Source organism: Mus pahari, chromosome X (genome assembly GCF_900095145.1).
Source record: "Mus pahari chromosome X, PAHARI_EIJ_v1.1, whole genome shotgun sequence".
NCBI classification, from domain to species: Eukaryota; Metazoa; Chordata; class Mammalia; order Rodentia; family Muridae; genus Mus; species Mus pahari.
The window spans coordinates 58093521-58101124 of NC_034613.1; positions in this window are offsets into that span (position 1 = coordinate 58093521).

The window sequence follows — 7604 nt, forward strand, 5'->3', positions numbered from 1 at the left end:
TCTACTCCTATTATCTGTAGATTTGGTCTTCTCATTGTGTCCTAGATTTCCTGGATGTTTTGAGTTAGGATCTTTCTGCATTTTGCATTTTCTTTGATTGTTGTGCCCATGTTCTCTATGGAATCTTCTGCACCTGAGATTCTCTCTTCCATCTCTTGTATTCTGTTGCTGATGCTTGAATCTATGGTTCCAGATTTCTTTCCTAGGGTTTCTGTCTCCAGAGTTGTCTCACTTTGGGTTTTCTTTATTGCTTCTACTTCCCTTTTTAGGTCTTGGATGGTTTTGTTCAATTCTATCACCTGTCTGGTTGTGTTCTCCTGTGTTTCTTTAAGGACTTATACCTCTTTAGCAGCGTTCTCCTGTAGTTCTTTAAGGACTTGTACATCTTTAGCAGCTTCTCCTGTATTTCTTTAAGGACATGTACCTCTTTAGCAGTGTTCTGTATTTCTTTAACTGTGTTATTAATGCCCTTCTTAAAGTACTCTACCAGCATCATGAGGTATGCTTTTAAATCAGAGTCTTGCTTTTCAGGTGTGTTGGGGTATCCAGTACTGGCTGAGGTGGGAGCTGATGATGGCGAGTGGTCTTGGTTTCTGTCAGCAAGATTCCTACGTTTGCCTTTTGCCATCTGGTAATCTCTGGAGTTAATTGTTATAGTTGTCTCTGGTCGGAGCTTGTTTGTCCTGTGATTCAGTTAGCCTCTGTCAGCAGTCCTGGGAGTCTAGCTTTCTCCTGAGTCTCAGTGGTCAGAGTACTATCGGCAGGCAAGCTCTCCTCTTGCAGGGAAGTTGCACAGAAGCCTGGTGTTCAGATCTGCCTCCTTGCTGAAGATGTCGGCTCAAAACGGTACCTGTCCCAGAAGATGTGTTGCCTCTGAAGTTTGCTCACTCCCCTGTACAGGCTAGACTCTGAGGGACCCTGGACACAATATGTCTCTCTCACCTGCTCTGGCAGACCGAGCCCTCCTGTGTGGCCACCTTTCCTCTGGTGGGGAAGGTGCCTAGATGTCTGGAGCCTGAAACAGGGTCTGTCCCAGAAGGTAGATTGCTTCTGTCTGTCCCAAAGCTGTGTAGCTTCTGTAGTCCACACTCTCACCAGTGCAAACTGGAGCCTGGGCATACTGGAGCCAAGATGGTTCCCTTACCATCTCAGGAAGTGAGAGTGCTCCTGGGAGGACACCTCTGCTCTGGTGGGAATGGTGCCTGGATGTCTGGAGCCAGAACCGGGGTCTGTCCCAGAAGCTGTTTCCCTTCTGTGTATTTACATTTCAAATACTGTCCCCATTCCCAGTTTCCCTTTAGCAACCCCCCTATATCACTCCCCTCTGCTTCTATGAGGGTGTTTTTCTACCTACTCACCCACTCCTGCCTCACCTCTCTAGCATCCCCTTATGCTGAGGCATCAAGCCTCCACAGGACCAATGGGCTCCCGTACATTGTTTCCAGATAAGGCCATCCTCTGTTACATTTGTAGTTGGAGCCATGTGATCCTTATTTTTTAAAAAATAACAAAACAAAGCAAAAACAAATGGTATCCTAACCCATACTTGTTTCCGTCTTAAAGAACTTCAGGGACAAAATGGAGAAGAGCCTGAGGGAAAGAATCTGAAAGAAAAATAAAGGAGAAATTTATTGTTTTTGTTTTCTAGGTTATACAGTTTTTTAATATAATTTTTCATATTTTCTCATAAATCTTTCTATTATTAAGTTTGATTTTCCTATTTATAATTTTATTAATTTAAACTTTTTAAAACCTTAATTTAGCTAAATGTTTTTAAATTTTTGCATTTTAAAAACAAATTTTTCTCTCATTTTTCACCTCTAGTCTTTTCCTGTCTTCTCACTTGCTTCTGACCTCACATTATGACTTTTTTTTTTACATTTAGAATATGGTATTTTTCACACCCTTAAGGTTTTGAAAGAATATCTTTTTCTTCCTTTATGAAACTGATATATATATATAGATTCTTTTTATAACTGCATTTCTGTAAAGCATAGGTTTTGATGTACTGTATTTTATTTTAATTTGTCTCGTTACACTTAAAATTATACTTTAATTTTTTATTGACTCCTGAATATTTAGTATTGCATGCTTTATACATATGTGTGCATTTTTGAAAGACCTTCTTGTTATTGATTTTCAATTGTATATCACTTTGGTCAAAAAGATGGTTAATAAGATTTCAGTCTTGTTAAATTTGTTAAAGTTTTTTTCCTGAGAGACCATTTGCTCCTTCCTAGAGAATCTCCTATGTTCAGTGGAGGACGACACACATCTTTTTCTCTTAGAAGCAATGTTCTGTAGATGTCTGATAGGTCCACTTGATCAAGAATAGTTCTGTCTAATGTGTCTTTATTGATTTTCTGCCTGAATTATCTGGCTCCTTTGCTGAAAGAGGAGCCATTCTGTCTTTAGACAATTCAATCAACTTATATTCAATTAAGTGAAAATTAACTAATCACAAAAATTCTGACACAGTTTTTTCATTATTCCATACTACTTTGAATTTTGATGTTGCAATTATATCTTCCCATTGCATGTTCTTTAATAAATTATTGTAGCTTTATTTAATATTTACCCTTCAATGTTAATAACATGCATGATTTATACACAGCTATTTTAGTATTACAAATACAGTTTGCAAACTGGTATTTGTCCAGTTGATTTTGTATTGTAGATGCTTTTGTATTCATCATTAGCATGCTTTTTCCCCATCTAGAAGCAGTCATACCTTTTGCATTGTTATAAAAAATCTCATGGCAGTGGTCACCCTAAAGTTTTGTTTTTCTGTGAATGTCTTTAATTTTCTTTTATTTCTGAACGGCAGCTTTGATGGGTCCATTTGTCTCCTTAACAGTTTCTTTTTCTATCTGCATATGAGGTATGTGATCCCACTCTTTTCTGATGTATAAGGTTTCTGTTAAGAATTTTGCATATGGCTATATCAGGACATCCTTATATTGTTGTTTACTCTTTTGTTTGGCAAATTTAGTGTTTGTTTTAAAAATTGTCATTGATGTTATTGTCATCTATCTATCTATCTATCTATCTATCTATCTATCTATCTATCTTTCAGTACGAGGGATTGAAATCATTGTGTTCAGTGTGTTAGGGAAGTACTCTACCATTGGCCTACATCACCAGCTCTACTTTTTAATTTTGTGAGAAGATCTCACCATGTTTAGGTCAGACTGGCCTTGAATTCATTTTGTGGCCATGACAACCCTTGATGTGACAACACCCTGGTGGCTAAGATTACAGGAACGTGCCATGAAGCTTGGCTTCTTTGTCTTTATTTTTGGCAATTTGCTTAGAATATATTTTGTGCACATTTTATTTTAGTTGATTGTAACTAGAGACTTGACTGAGATGTACCTGGATATTAATGTCTTTTCATAAATCTGTAAAGTTTCCTTTATATTTATTTAAATAAACCTTTTATTTGAGTGCTTTTGTATTTTGAGACTTGCTTTTGCTTCATAGCCCAGGCAAGCCTCAAATATACAATTTTTGTGCTTTTCCTGCCCCAGATTTGCTGCTTTGAAGCTACCCCATAAATCCCATAGGCCTCTTAGGTTTAAAATTTTTAATTGAAAGAAATGTCATAGAATGTGTTTTGATGGTATTTACCTTCTTTCCAAAATCTCCAAGATCTTCTACCTTTTCCCTATTCATCCAGCTGTGTCCACTATTGTTGGAATTCAGTAAGTCTAATTTGTGCTTCATACATATATATGATGTTCCACTGCAAAATGATTACCAGAGGCTACCTTCTTCAACTCCCCTCCCTCAGAAGATATCAAATATCAACTTCTCCTTGGCTAGCCATGTCACTTTGTGTCCACCTCCTCTTTCTATACTTGGATTCGTCTGCCTTGAACATGCATACTGTTCATGTGCAGTAAATTCACATATACAGAGTGAAGGCAGGAAGAAGTGTTTCATAGATGCCCATTTGTTATAGATGCCCACAGTATCTTCTTATTCTTTGCCCTTGTACTAATCTATAGTAGTCAGTTTAATACTGTCTCCATTTATCAGAATAATAGTAGTAAGATTTCCCTTAGGGATGGACTATGACCTGTCTGAAGTTTTTTTTTATCCTAGAATGATGCAAGGTATGAGTTTCATCTTGTGAAGCCAGACCTAAATCCAATCAAGAAGTGGCTACTAATTTTAATGATATTTGATGTCTAGAGGTTCAATCTATAGATTCATTCTTGGGATATGAAATCATAGATAGCCCAGAACTAAACTTTATTGTAGCATGAGTAATATTGTGGTTCAATACAAGTTCTCGGCTTACTTCAATTGTTTTCTCTTATGAAAAAGTATTTCTCTATATGATATGCTGTCAAAACTTGGAAAAGTGATGAAAATAATGAAACACAGTTTTCTCCTTACTCTTTTTGAAACATCTATTATATAATAACATTATTAATAATAATTATCACTCATATTTATGATGATCATGATGCTACAGCTGGGTAGCATCTTTCCCTTGATTTCATTATGCATGGATGAAGTATTCATATTGATATTTCTATAGAAGGATGATCATTTTCAAGTCCTAGTCCAATATTACACTGTCTTACTTACACAACTTCACTTGTCTAGTCATATAATATCTGATATTTCAGTACCAACTAAGTGTCTCATGAAGCTGTTTTAACTTCCATGTAAGTGGATAGTTTTCATTATTTGATTTAAACTCCATCACTCTACAGAGAGCTTTAATTTTGCCTGGAGAAAATTGTTTTAACATTCTTCTTTCATTAATGCAGTCACTCAATAATTGAGAAGCTATTATGTCTTAGACACTGTGCTAGCTTCTGGGAAACAGCACGAACAGAAAGATACTTTGGTTCCTAGGTGCTAGTAATAGTCTACTCGACTCTACATATAATTATTGTACATTATAATAAGTACAGAAACAATTGACTACATCATAGGAACAGTTCATTTAAACTATGGAATAGAATGTAAAAGGCACTCTTGATGTGACCTTTCTATTTAGATTCTATCACTGAGAAATTTTTAGACTGAATTATTTTTTTTGCTTGTTTGTTTAAATTCACCTATAATTATATTTATCATTATTGTGAAATGTTTTGTGTGTATAAGCATGGGAATGTAGCACAGTACATGTGTGGAGGTCAGAGGGAAGTTTTCAGGAGTGAATTATGTCTTTCTCCATAGGTTTTTGAGGATTGAGCTCAGGTCATCAATCTTGTGAGGCAAGCACTTTGACCCACTGAGCCATCTAAGTTATTCTCGTGATGAATTCTGAGTATCAGTGGTTCTATGCTCTGAATGGGAATTAAAGACAAGGAGCATTTATATGTTTAGTTATTAAATGAATAATGCTAATACATAGACTTCTTATAAGACAGTAGTAGAAAACAGAGGTAATTTAGGGATTACATAATGAAAAGTCCTACTACCACATGAAAAGGTCTTATAATATGTTGTACTAGCTAGTGGGGGCAATATTAACTTTGACAAGTGATGAATACCTGTAGTTTATTTTCTGCTATATAATACAAGATCAAAAAAACAAGAGTCTGACCCTCTATTGCTCGTCACTGCCAGCTTAAATCAACTCAGTTCTCTGTCAGCCTAAATTACAACAGTGTCTTAGGAAAATAACTCTAGCTGTTGTTCATATGACAAACTAGAACCATGGAAACCAATATAGCTCCCTTTGAATAAAGTAATGAAGATCAGGTCTCTATTGGGTGAACTGGAACTACAATAAAGACATTATTACAAAGAAAAATAATGCTACATCGGTTTTGGGGCCTTGAAAACATAGGAAACAACAATTAAAAATAAACTAGTAGAATAACATAGTAACTCTGTTAGAAGAAATGAGGAGCCTACTAGGAAATGTAAGTTTTAGAGAAAGGTTATGAAATGGGATTTTAAAATACAACACACAAGCCTTGAACATTTTTTTTTTTAGCTAATCCAGTATACTAGACCCAGAGGTTATAGGCAGTTGTTTTTGCCTTCTGTTATACAAAATACCCGTCTATCCAAATTATTAATTGCAGAGGTGTCCTAATATGAAATCCATAGTATTTTCTGCCAGCATAAACAATAGGCAGAAAGATCACTTTACCTTTCAAGATAGAACAATTTTATACGTGGTTTGTCTTAGACTGTTCTGAATTATTGTGATGAAATTCCTAAGATTTGGTAACATAGAAATGTATTAGCTCACAATTTTGGAGGCTAGAATGTGCAATAATAAAAAGAATGTGCAATACCAAGAAATAAACATCTATTATGTCCTCCTTTGCTAACAGAAGGCCGAAGATAGAAGAGCAAAAATAATAGGGCCAACCCACTTGCATGAGCACTTTTTATATAGGCATTAATCCATGGCTTGTCTACCTTCATTATCTAAACACCTCTCATTTGGGCCCATTTCTCAACACTATTGTAATAGGATTAAATTTTCAAAACCTGAATTCTGGGAGTCATTCAAACCACTCAATGAAACAAACTACTCAATCAGCAGCATTGTTGCTGAATAATCACTTGTTAAAAATAAAGATGTTGACAAGTGAACATAAAAAAAAAAAGAAAATACAGCTGACTCACAACATAATAGTAATAGTAATAATAATAATAGAAAATTAAGAAATATCTGGCCATAAAACCCCATCCTTTAGAATTCAGTAGTACAATTTCAAGGTCCAGTTCCATTAACTAGCAATACAGAGAAGAAATTGCTATGTATGTCCTTACAGAGAACGGGCAGTTGAGTTGTATTTAAAAAAATAAAATAAAAAGACAATGGCAATTTGCTAAGCTAATATGTCATATCTTTGATTATGTGCAAAGTGAAGTGAAGTGTAGTGAATTTGAGGTCAACTTTTCAAACCAGTCATCAAGGGGAAAAAATAAGAAAAGTGCCAAAGAGCTAAATATGCATGAAGCTGTGATTGCAGTTTAATGGGAAAATGGGGCTCTTGTCAGCAAGCTGAGTACTTAATAATGTTAACACAACTACAAACAAGTTGTGCTTTATTGCTTCAATTTCTTACATACTGGCAAGATATTTAAGAAGACTGATGCAGTAAAATATTTGATTTCAGTCAAATAAGGTGACTAAGAGAGTGAAGAAAAAACCTCTTTTTCTCAAAGGGAACACACTCTATGAGGAACTTGTTACATTCTGCATCAGATCATTGCATAAGCTGCTGATTTAATGATTATGCTCAACGGAGACTCCTTCATCAATCATTTTTGTACAAAGCTATCATGTATTAGGTGATTTAAAGGAATAATATGCCTTGCCAGTACAATTCTGAACACTTGTGAATTTCAGGGAGGATGACTAAAATGTGACACCTTTGTGAATATGCCTGTTTCTTTTAAAAGGAAAGATATGATTGGAGTACCTTCTTTTTATATGTTTTTATTAATTCTTTGAGAATTCCAAACACCATATTTTAATCAAATTCATACTACTCTCCCAACCTTTTTAGATATTTTCTACCATCTATCTACTACTCAACGTGCTATTTGTGTTCTCTCTCTCTCTCTCTCTCTCTCTCTCTCTCTCTCTCTCTCTCTCTCTCTCTCTCTCTCTC